Raw genomic sequence first — 12,771 nt, 5'->3', positions numbered from 1 at the left:
ATGCCCTCCTCCAAGGAATCTTCCTGCCTCCGGGATCAAACCTGCATCTCTTGCCTCTCCTGTTCTAGCTGGTGGGTTCTTTATCACTAGTGCCACCCGGGAAGCCCTATTTCCTATGCAGCCCTTAACCAAAAAGTTTACCAAGCCTGCTCTTCACAAGCATAGCATAATGTCATTTCCCCACCCAAAATACTTAGGTTAGACATGATATCTTAAGTAAAAATATATTAAAATATGTGCTTGAAGATTTATGCTTTATATGGAGTACATCAAGTAGCAATAATATATTTATTTGCTACATATTAGCTGAGAAAAATTACTAAGTAAAACTACCTTATACCACTAAGTATTTTTATATAGGTAGGAGTTATGATAACAGTAAAGATTTCATTTCAGTCTTTATTAGTAATTACTAAGTGGTTAATTATTTTCACCTATCAAGGCAACTTGGAAAAGAAATATAGTTCATATTATTTCTGTCTTAGTTTTTCCACAGATTAAATGTAAGGAAATGGAACTGGTATGTTTAATTCAACTCAGCACTTTCTAACAAGGATGAAATAGTGTCAATTACATGCACTGCAGTTGTTTTAAAGCAAACTGAAACATAAAATATACTCAATTTAATTAAAGCATAAAAATAAAATGAGGTATCAATAGTAAAAGAGTAAGAACAGCAGTATTGGTATGGTAATCTTATTTATGCCTCTGGATTTACGGCATCCAAAACTGTGTGGGTTTTAAACAGTCATTAATGGGAATCTGGCTAAAACAGAGCAACAAAGAAGGGAGGAAAGCAATTTAAATAAGCGACATTTTTCTTTTTTGCATTTAGCCATCTTCTAAAGAAGGGGCTATTAAAATTTTAAATCAGTTTTTAATCAAAGTTTAGTGGTACAATATTTAATTGAAAACAACACCAGATGTTCTTGATCAAAACATCTTTCATAATGGCTAAATCAAGGTCTGAGAAGTTATTTAATGCGATAATGATCAGTCTGTGAATACAGCTGCGATTTCTTTTTTCCCTCTAACACTAAAAACACACAGGTTTGAAGGTTAGCTCTGGTTCTGTTGACTGCTATCTGCTTCCCATGGCTCTTCCTGTGTGGTCCAAACCAAGATGGGCACTTGGAACATCAAACCTCAAAGTCCAAAACCAACAGATGAGTGCCCGGAATCAGTGCCCTGGGAGACTGGCACCCACTTTGAACCAATGGAAAAATGCCATTGATAAGACAGAGCACAAGCAACAAACTACAAAGTTCACAGGCACATAAAAGGAGTAAAGGGAAACCACAGAAGCTTGGCTTCAGTGAAGAGTTAATTAGAGAAAATAATACTTGATTACTGTTATAGGCACAATTCTAAACTGACCATCGAAGATTTCCCACCTAAATCTCCAGGACTGTAAATAGGATAAGATATCATGTCCCTGATTATATTATCTGGCAAGAGATTTTACAGATATAATTTAATCATTTCCAAACAATTGGCTTTGAGTTAATCAAAAGGAGACTGTTCGGATGAGCCTAGTGCAACCACATGAGCCCTTTAAAGGCAGAGAGTATACTGTGATTGGTGGCAGAAGAGGAAATCAGAGAGATTTGAAGCACTAGAGGGATTTGACAAGTAATGGCTTTGAAGATGGAAAAAGCCACAGGCAAGGACCAGAAAGCTGACCACCCAAGAACCAGCAAGAAAGTGGGGACTTTAGTCCTACAACCACAGGAACTAGATTCTGCCACAACCTGAATGATCTTGGATTCTTGCCCCTAACTCTCCAGATAAGAACCCAAACCAACCCACACTCATTTCAGCCTAGGCAGAGAACCCAATTAATCACGCAAGCTGCTAAACTTGTGTTAATTTGTTAGGCAACAATAGAAAGCTAATACAACCACCACCCCCTCCATTATTCAGGACAGATTGACAGGACATTTTCAAAGTATCTACTGGCTTTTCTAATCAAGGTTCTGCTTCATCAAATTCCTAAGACACCATCCCCCCAACACTCACTATAAAATTAACAATGTTTCCTCTCTCTGGAAGAGAAGATGGAACTGAGAATCTATGACTATTAAGAAAGTTGATCTCAGATATGCCATCACCTTTTCCAAAAAGGCAAATAGTGCAACAGGTGGAACATGTAATGCTTCTCTGATTCCTGGGAGACACCTGTCCACAAAGTTGTGTCAGTTTACTGTTCAATGCTGCTACTACAGAGCAGAAGTGGACTTATCTATGAAGGGGCTCCCAGTGATGTAATTAAATTCAAATTGGATATTGACACTAATCATCACTTCTGCCACGTAGGAGATAATAAAAAGGTATAAAAACAGCCCCGCCCCAACCCCTTTGAATCAGCCTCTGTTTGTGAGCAGAACTCTCTGTGTCCACGGTGCCCTTAAAAGTGAAAGACGAGCTATTTAGCCTTGTGGGGAAAAAAGGTATCTCTCCAGTAGGGGGCTGAAATCGGTGTGGGGACTATTCAAATGTCATTTCCTACTCTTTGAGAATTAAAGAACAATAGGAAAGCCCTTTGATGCCTTGGAACCTTGGCCTTTTTGTTTCTTTTAAAAGAATGGGGAAGCAGGATCCACGAACTTCAGTAGGTCCTAAAGCAGCAACCCTGAGACTGACGAACTCCATGGGCACGGAGGAAGCAGTGCTTTTCAAGAAATGCAGACTATTCTCCAGAGGACTTTCCATCAGCAGTGGCTCAGAGATCCAGCCTGTAAGTCTTGCAAGTCAGGCTAAGAAGACCAGCCCTACACAAATAAGTTTTCATCTTGTCCCAGGCACCATTTTATTAGCATTCGTGTAAGGTTGTGTTTTTCTGTTGGCTTGTTGTTTTGTTTTGTTTTTTAATGGGGAGGTCATTGTAAAACTGTTAAAACATTTTCAAACTTAAGTCTCAAACCTCAGGTATCACTAAAATCCTAAATGTGGCTTGCAAAGCCTTTTAGCCCTAAGGGCTACCAACAGAGCTATCCACCCACCCTCCTCAGTACCCCGAGTCCCTCCAAAAAACACTGGAGGAGTCAAATGCAGACGCAAAGAAACAGGAAAATAAAGCTGTGTTCACATAACTCTCCCCAACCTAGTGAGAGGAAAATGTCCAACGTTTTATTCCATCAATTTTGAAAAAAATCATTGATTTAGCAACCCTTTGAAAACAGCAAGGAATGTACAGGAAATGATTGAAAAATAACATTTATTGGTGGTTAATTAGATCCCAAGTACTATTCTAAGTGTTCTATGGGTATTAGCTCACTTGATGTCCCTACAACCTCGTGAAGTAAGTGCTACTCTTATCCTCACGTTATAGACGAAAAATCTGAAGCACAGAGAGGTTAAGTTCCTTACTCAAGATCATACAGTTAGAAATGACTGGAAACTGGAATAAGAGAAGAAAGGAACCCCCTCAGACACACACACACAGTCTAAAGAATGTATGGTGACTGAGATGTCTTTGACAACAGAGAGCTCACCGGTGGAAGGTATATAGAGCAGCCATTCATTCCTGCATTCACTCACACAGGCATGCATGCTCCTATTGGGCTGACTGCTAGAGCATTCATAGTAAATCAGTTTTTAAAGCCAGTCATCATCCTTGAGATTGCACAGTCTGTTGGCTGGATGCAGGGCAATGAAGCTAAGGGGTAGAATATGGTCAGGAGAGGCCACTCCACCAGACCTGAGGGTTAGAGGATGTTCTTCCCATGGAGAGCAATGTCTGAGCTGAGACCCAAGGGAGAGGCAAGGAGGCTCTAAGGGATCAGAGCAGAATACCTTAACCCTTTGAGAATGGTTTTCACACAGCCACCCATTCCCCCCACCCCAAAGCCCTGAATGTCTTAAAAATAGACTCCAAAAGAAAAGAAGATTCTGACAAGCAAATTCCAGTCAGAGTTTATTTTTCCTCCTACCTTCAAAGCCCCCACGGAAAGAGAAAATCCTTGGTGAAGGCAGGATGGGTGGATTTGGAAAGCATGGAAGCTGGGATGTGCTGTGCTTACTGAAAGGAAGGAAGCCCTTGGGGGCAAACTAACTCAGAGGACGTGGGAGGACATAGCCTGAGCTGTATACATGTACATGGAGAATATGATGCACATAGGTAACAAGTAGTTCAAGGGAGCTCTCAGAAGGAAGGGACTGAACTTGTGGAGTGGACAACACAGAGAGCATGTGGGCAGGCGGGCATCAGACAGGCCTGCCAACAAACCATGGGAGTTTATACATGGCTGGAGTTCAGAAAGACCACTCCCTGAAGGGAAACAGACAAAGGAGGCAGACAGAGAAAGCAGGGTCATGGGAAGGAGATGAACGTTCAATTTATCCAGGGAACAACATAAAGCAGAAATAGCACATGAGAAGTCTAGAGAAGATGAAACCAGTCCAAGAAACCAGAAGGCTTTCGGTTTGGCAAATCAGGGGGGTCAAAGGAGAAGGGTGGAGGGATGCAACTGAAGGACAGGTTTTAAGTACCTTATAAATAAAACTTCCACCAAGAAATTCCCTGGTGGTTCAGTGGTCAGGACTCCACACTTCCACACTACAGGGGTTAAGGGTTCAATCTTTAGTGGGGAAAGAAAGAAAGAAAATTGTAGGAAGTATTGCATTTTTTCTATCAACTGGGGCTGTTAAATCAACAGTATTTATTTGAGAATAAAACCTCAACTAACCAGAGCTGCCTCAAGAGAACCCAGGTAAAGAATTTATATGTTCTAAATGGTTGATGCAGCTATACCTGCTGCTGCTGCTGCTAAGTCACTTTAGTCGTGTCCGACTATGCGACCCCAAAGACGGCAGCCCACCAGGCTCCCCCATCCCTGGGATTCTCCAGGCAAGAACACTGGAGTGGGTTGCCATTTCCTTCTCCAATGCGTGAAAGTGAAAAGTGAAAGTGAAGATGCTCAGTCATGTCCGACTCTTAGTGACCCCACGGACTGCAGCCTACCAGGCTCCTCCGCCCATGGGATTTTCCTGGCAAGAGTATTGGAGTGGGTTGCCATTGTCCTCTCCGGAGAAGAGCTCTAAATAAGTCCCCAAAGATCTCTTCTTGCAAATGCTAGTGCATTAGAATCACATTAACAATATGACCCAGGGGGGCTTTCCTGGTGGTTCACTGGTAAAGAATCTACCTACCAATGAAGGAGAAACAGGTTCCATCCCTGATCCAGGAAGATTCCACATGTCGAAGAGCAACTAAGCCTGTGCGCCTCTCCACAACTACTTCCCTAAGCTTGTGCTCTAGAGACTGGTAGCTGCAACTACTGAACCCACGTGCCACAAACACTGAAACCCAAGAGCCCCTGTGCTCTGCAACAAGAGAAGCCATCACAGTGAGAAGCCCACACATCCACGAAGACCCAGCAAAGCCATAATTTTTAAAAAAGAATGCAACCCAAAGAGATTTAGCAAGATGGTTTCTGAGAGGCACATGAAGGTGTCAGTTTCCCACAGTAAGTCCATTTCCTGGGTTCTGGAATGGCCATCACCTCACTGCCATGGCTAAAGAAGTGGAAGGTTTTCCCACACCTACGTCATTGCCACTACAAAGCCCTCCTGCCACTCACTGCACACCTACCAGGACAACTCAGCAGCTCTACTTCCCACCCCTGAGGCGGGTCACCCCTCCACTAGAGCTCCCTGCTATGTGCTAACCTGCCAGGTGGATTCCCGAGACCTGGGACCACACACAGGGACTACCCTGAGGACCAAGGAGTTCCTTTCTCTTAAAGTTATATCCTCTCTCCCCTCTCTTGACTATCTCATCCCCAAATTACTTTTTCTGCGGTAAGATCACTGGGAAACCTCCCCCACCCCTGAAAGCTTTGACTTTCAAGCTGACCCACCAATGTATCTCATGGGCTTTCAGGATAGTTTCCAGCACAAACTTTCCACCTTTGAACCTTGGAGAAAGCTTTAAAATGTTACTTCTCAAGAAGGCATCAGGAATATACTCAAATGACCTGAGATAATTCCACTCAACAAGAATCAAAAAGGAGAAGGTCTTACACTTTTCCAGGATTCCCTCTGTTCTGGCCCATCACCATGTCTCTTAAAAAGCAAGCATTTATATGAAACTATGAGGAGGTACTAATGAGGGAAGTGGCTAGGCATGAAGGGATTTGAATTTGAAATTTGATAGTTATGGAGTTTGAAGATACTGGAATTAGCTTGTTATTTCTCTAAGAGGCAGACATCCCAGCGAGGTAGCTCCATGGCAGGAATATAATAAAGCAACAATCATGTCCTTTGGGTAATCACCTTTTCAAAAAGTCAATCTTTAGCATCACTGAAAGGAATGTTGCTATTCTAATCCCTTAACAAGCTTAGGAAAAAACCAGCATCAGTGAAAGAAAATGTGTTACTCAACTTCTTAACATTGTAGCCGATGATCTGTTCAGAAGGAAAGGGATCCAGGCACTCAGGATAAACATCCTCACAAATTTTCAAAGACACCCATGTAACCCCTTTATGAGCACAGTTGTACTCACAGTGAAGTTTGTGACTGAACCCCTATCCCCTGAAAATGATTTTTCCCTCCTGGTTTCACGTTCTGCCACACCACTTACCTTGAGGAGCCATTTTTTATTTGTCATTCTCCTACTTTGCCAAGGTGAATTATGGAATCAGGCAACCGGAAGATTAATGTGAGGGCACCGCATCATTTACTAGCAAATGATCATATCATTTCCCCCACAACAAAAAAGAATGGAGCCTAATTACGGAATAACCCAAAGAGATTTCTTCCTACTTGTTGTCACCAAAAGCAATGCTCTCTAATTTATTTTATACAGGAATGTAACTGCAAAAGTCTACGTCAATTCAAAGTTAAGGTGCAAAATAATGAATTTTAAGCCGGGAAATGAAACTCCTAGAGGTTTCAGATCCTCACGTGATATATCTACTACAGTAAGCCGGTAAATAAAGCTCCAGAACTTAAACCTACATTTTCTTTGCAACTCTGTATATTTGGAAGTTGGCTTATTATTCAGTGACTTTCTTAAATCTTGAAAGACTGTCAAATAACAGAGCAGAATACAAACAAGAGCATCTTCCTCAATGATCTTTTAGAGTTCTCGGTTATCTCTGTGCCCCTGATGACCTACGATCAGGGCTAACAGCACACCAGCGTCAGCTAGCTTTCAATGACCTCCAGAGAAGTCCTCCAAGTTCTGTCTCTAATATTGAATTTTATAGGCTATTATCGCCTTTTCAATTATATCATTAGCTATTTCCCTGCATAGCGATAGGTCTTTTAAGAGGTCAGATATAGAAAGCTGATAAGAAATCAGTTTCTGTCCTTTATTAAACAATAAGATTTTATCATCGAGAGACTTCACATACAGAGAAAACAAACTTTAAGGGCTGACTCTTAGTCGGGGCTCTGAAGCACCCCTAGAGCAATGTGATATAATTATTAGAGAACTTCTCTTGCTTCCCTTTCTAGAACTGCCCAAAAAGGACAGACCTGCTTTTGTAAAGAATTAGCATGGCCAGGAACTTCCCTGAGAATCTGCTTTGCAATGCAAGGGATGCAGGTTCAATCCCTGGTTGGGGAACTAAGACCCCCGCATGCCTTGGTGCAACTAAGCCCGTGCACTACAACTGCTGGGCCCATGCCCCGCAACTAGAGACTCCATGCACTTCAAGGAAAGACCCCACATGCCACAACTAGGACTCGATATGACCAAATTAACTAATTAATATAAAAAGAATCAGCATGTCCAAAATCAGGGACCTCAAAAGAGTCCTCCAAATTCTGTCTCTAATACTGAATTTTATAGGCTATTCAGTACAGTTCAGTCACTCAGTCGTGTCCAACTCTTTGCGACCCCATGGATTGCAGCATGCCAGGCTTCTGGTCCATCATCAGCTCCCGGAGTTTACTTAAACTCATGTTCATTGAATTGGTGATGCCATCCAACCATCTCATTCTCTGTCATCCCCTTCTCCTCCCGCCTTCAATCTTTCCCAGCATCAAGGTCTTTTCCAATAAGTCAGTTCTTTGCATCAGATGGCCAAATTATTGGAGCTGCAGTTTCATATAGGCTATTAACACCTATAAATGGCTATCTCCTTCCCCCAACACAAACCTGCTTCCACAGCAGCTATTATCTCATCTTCCATGCAAGAAATGTCAATGTTTCTCTTGAGTTGCTTCCCAGTCAGATGCTTCCTGAGACCTGATAGATTCTACCTCTTAAAGACCCCTCAACCATCCCTTCGTCTCTGCTTAGGAGGACCATATGTTCCTGGTGTCCAGGATGATCTTGATTTATGCCTGTTGTCCAGTGTAATTATGAACAGTGCCCCCCTCATGCTCACAAATGTGTCCAGGAAGGATAAGAAATGATATGGTCCATTCCCTGCAGTCCCACGGCCACAACTTGCTCCAAGCTCTCATTGATTTCTGCCTGGATGGCAGTAGTAGTTGGCAGTAGTGGGTGGTTGAGGCTGTCCAGCTGATCTTCCCTTTCATCCATTTACTTCCCAAGCTTTTTAATTGAGTGCCAATTCTGAACCAGACAGTGTTGGCACCAGAGCAAACTTCCCTATAAGGCTTTGCACACTGCACAAGGGTGCCCAGCCCAGGAAACAAGTGAGGCTAAAGTTCAGCCTTCCCTCCACCTGCCAGGCCACACACCTTGGTGGAGCTTGGTCCTCTTCTCAGGAGAAAGATGTTCCTTGTTCTTGGTGCCAGCTGCTGACCAATCTGTACCCTCAGTCCTGCAGCTGCTCATTTGGGGTGCTGTTTCCTAATTCCCAGGAAGCCACTGCATAGGCTTCAGGGAGCCTCTGCACTGTGGACACTACACTCCTTCTTCAAGTCCATCTCCATTTGAATCCATTTCCCTCCTCTGTATTGATCTTCCTACATTGCAAACCTGGTCTTGCCTCTTCCCTACATCCTTCAGCAACTCACTCTCAGCTAGAAGTCGCAATTCAAAGTCCTGGGCATGATCTGCAAAGTCCTAGGTCATCTAACATCTCCCCTCTTTCCAGACTCATTTCCCCCCATTTCTCCCAATGCACACCTTCCTTCAGCTGCGCTGGACATTTTCTGATTGCTGGAATGTGCAAATGGTTTCCACTGCCTTCATTCCTTTTTAGGTACTGTTTATCTGGACTAGGATGGTCACCTATATCCCACCCCATCATCTGAAAATCTTACTGATGATGATGAAGGAGGAGGAAGGAGAGGGGAAAAAGTGAGATGATGATAAAGATGATTGATAATTACTATAACAGACTGTTGAAAAGAACAACTTTTCTCTTGCCTGAAAATGCCACTAGGATCCATAACCCAAAACAATGTGTCCCCACATTCTGAAAAAGGGCCACCAAGAACTGGAGCAGACTATTCCTTGAATTTTTCCTAAACAGCCCTACCTCAATCAACCCAGCAGCACACTAACCTCCACTCTACACAAGCAGGTTGGGGGGTAAAAGCCTATTGGAGGATACAAGGGGCTTCTCCTCCTCTTCCATGCCTCTTCCCCCACACACACACCCAAAGAAGCCAAGTAAGGAGAGTGGGAAGCCAATGTATCTGTGATGATTGCAATACAGGGAGACAAGCATTCCATTTTCCAATTAGACATTTGGTGAGAAGGATGGGCACAGAGAAACACAGCAGGGTAGGCTGCATGGCACCATGGGTTTTCTACAAATGCCACTGAAGTTTGCTGGCCAGAGAAGTCTCAAAGATGCCCCACCAAGAAGGATGCTTGCCAGGTATGAGGACCCATCAGTGAAGGGTATTAGAGTGTACTATGGATTGGGGCTAAAGTTCAACTGGTTAAGAATCTGCCTGCAATGCAGAAAACCCTGGTTCAATTCCTGGGTCAGGAAGTTCCCCTGGAGAAGGGGTAGGCTACCCATTTCAGTATTCTTGGGCTTATCTGGTGGCTCAGATGGTAAAGAATCTGCCTGCAATGCTGAAGACCTGGGTTCGATCCCTGAGTTGGGAAGATGCTTCGAGGGAGAGCATGTCAACCCTCTCCAGTATCCTTGCCTGGAGAAACTCCATTGACAGAGGATCCTGGTGGGCTACTGTCTATGGGGTCACAAAGAGTCAGACACAACTGAGCCACTAAGCATACATGGATTGCGGTGGAGAAATTTTTGCTGAAGTTGGATAGAAGAGAAGAGGCTAAAAGGAGATAGCTTATGTGTCATTGCCTTTCATCCAAAGACCACCAGGAAAATACCTGTAGTCAAGTAAGGTGGGTTTATTACTCATCATAGCAAAAGAGAATAGACTCCAAACAGAACTGCTGGGAGTCCCAGTAAGAGGGAGTTAGAAAAAAAAACTATTATGGGATTTGGTGTTGGTTGGGAAAGGTTCAAAGAAGCCGGAGCTGGCCCTAGATAGAAATAATTCAGTGACTGAGTATCTCAATACATCATATCTATAAGGAAGGAAGACGAGCAATATAAAGCTATAATTGGTAAAGTAACAATCTTGTTCAGTGAAGAGATGAAGGTTCTTAGTATTTTATGAGTGGCAACTTGTCTGAAGTGGGGAAGATCTTACCTTTATGACTCTCAGAAGAAACCAGCCCTGCTGGCACCTTGATCTTGGACTGCTAGCCTCCAAAACTGTGGGAAAAAAAATCAGCCTCTGTGGTACAAACCACCCAGTCTGTGGTACTGTGTTATGGTAGCCATAGCAAACTAACACAGGCCTGTAACAAGTAAAGAGACTGAAATAATAACCAAACACTTCCAGTGAAGAAAAAGCCCAGGTCCAGATGGCTTCACTGAATTTTCAGTTCAGTTGCTCAGTCATGTCTGACTCTTTGCGACCCCATGGACTGCACCATGCCAGGCCTCTCTGTCCATCACCAACTCCCGGAGTTTACTCAAACTCATGTCCATTGAGTTGGTGATGCCATCCAACCATCTCATCCTCTGTAATCCCCTTCTCCCATTTTCAATCTTTCCCAGCATCAGTGTCTTTTCAAATGGAGTCAGCTGTGGCCAAAGTATTGGAGTTTCAGCTTCAGCATCAGTCCTTCCAATGACCATTCAGGACTGATTTCCTTTAGGACAGAATGGTTGGATCTCCTTGCAGTCCAAGGGACTCTCAAGAGTCTTCTCCAACACCACAGTTCAAAAGCATCAATTTTTCGGCACTCAGCTTTCTTCACAGTCCAACTCTCACATCCATACGTGACCACTGGAAAAACCATAGCCTTGACTAGATGGACCTTTGTTGACAAAGTAATGTCTCTGCTTTTTAATATGCTGTCTAGGTTGGTCATAACTTTCCTGCCAAGGAGTATGTTTCTTTCTATTTTATGGCTGCAGTCACCATCTGCAGTGATTTTGGAGCCCAGAAAAATAAAGTCAGCCACTGTTTCCACTGTTTCCCCATCTATTTGCCATGAAGTGATGGGACCAGATGCCATGATCTTAGTTTTCTGAATGCTGAGCTTTAAGCCAACTTTTTCACTCTCCACTTTCATTTTCATCAAGAGGCTTTTTAGTTCCTCTTCACTTTCTGCCATAAGGGTGGTGTCATCTGCATATCTGTGGTTATTGATATTTCTCCCAACAATCTTGATTCCAGCTTATGCTTCATCCAGCCCAGCGTTTCTCATGATGTACTCTGCATATAAGTTAAATAAGCAAGGTGACAATATACAGCTTGATGTACTCCTTTCCCTATTTGGAACCAGTCTGTTGTTCCATGCCCAGTTCTAACTATTGCTTCCTGACCTGGATACAGGTTTCTCAAGAGGCAGGTGAGGTGGTCTGGTATTCCCATCTCTTTCAGAATTTTCCACAGTTTATTGTGATCCACACAGTCAAAGGCTTTGGCATAGTCAATAAAGCAGAAATAGATGTTTTTCTGGAACTCTCACTTTTTCCATGATCCAGCGGATGTTGGCAATTTGATCTCTGGTTCCTCTGCCTTTTCTAAAACCAGCTTGAACATCTGGAATTTCACAGTTCACATATTGCTGAAGCCTGGCTTGGAGAATTTTGAGCACTACTTTACTAGCGTGTGAGATGAGTGCAATTGTGTGGTAGTTTGAGCATTCTTTGGCATTGCCTTTCTTTGGGAAGTCTTTCAATGAATTTTACTGACCATTTAAAGAAGAATTGTACCAATTCTTCACAAACTTCCAAAAAAAGCAGAAGATAAAGAAATACTTTCTGATTCATCCTACAAAAACCACTATTATCCTAATATCAAAACCAAAGACATCACACAAAAAGAAAATTATAATCCAATATCTCCTACGAAAACAGATGCAAAAATCCTCAGCAAAATATTAGCAAATCCCATCTAGAAACATTTTAAAAAGGGGGCTACATATCATGGCCAAGTGAAATTTATTCCAGGAAGGCAATTTTGGTTCAACATTCAAAAATCAATTAATGTAATATATTATATCATAGAATAAAATACATCTTTATTGATCATTTCAATAGATGCAAAAAAGGGATTTGACAAAATGCAATACCCCTTCATGATAAAAGCACTCCACATATTGAAAATAGAAGGCAATTTCCTCAATGTAACAAGAACATCTATGAAAACCCCACAGCTAACATCTTACTTAATGGCAAAAGACTGAAAGCTTTCCCTCTGAGATCAGGAACTAGAAAAGGATGCCTACTCTCACCACTTCTATTATATAATATTATATATTATATATATAATGTAATGCTAGAGGTTCTAACCAGGGCATTTAAGCAGGAAAAAGAGATACAGGGCATCCAGATAAAACAAGAAGAAGGAAA

This window comes from Capricornis sumatraensis, chromosome 7 (genome assembly GCF_032405125.1).
Source record: "Capricornis sumatraensis isolate serow.1 chromosome 7, serow.2, whole genome shotgun sequence".
Lineage (NCBI taxonomy): Eukaryota > Metazoa > Chordata > Mammalia > Artiodactyla > Bovidae > Capricornis > Capricornis sumatraensis.
The sequence above is the reverse complement of the archived record's forward strand: the minus strand, read 5'-3'. Positions refer to the sequence as shown.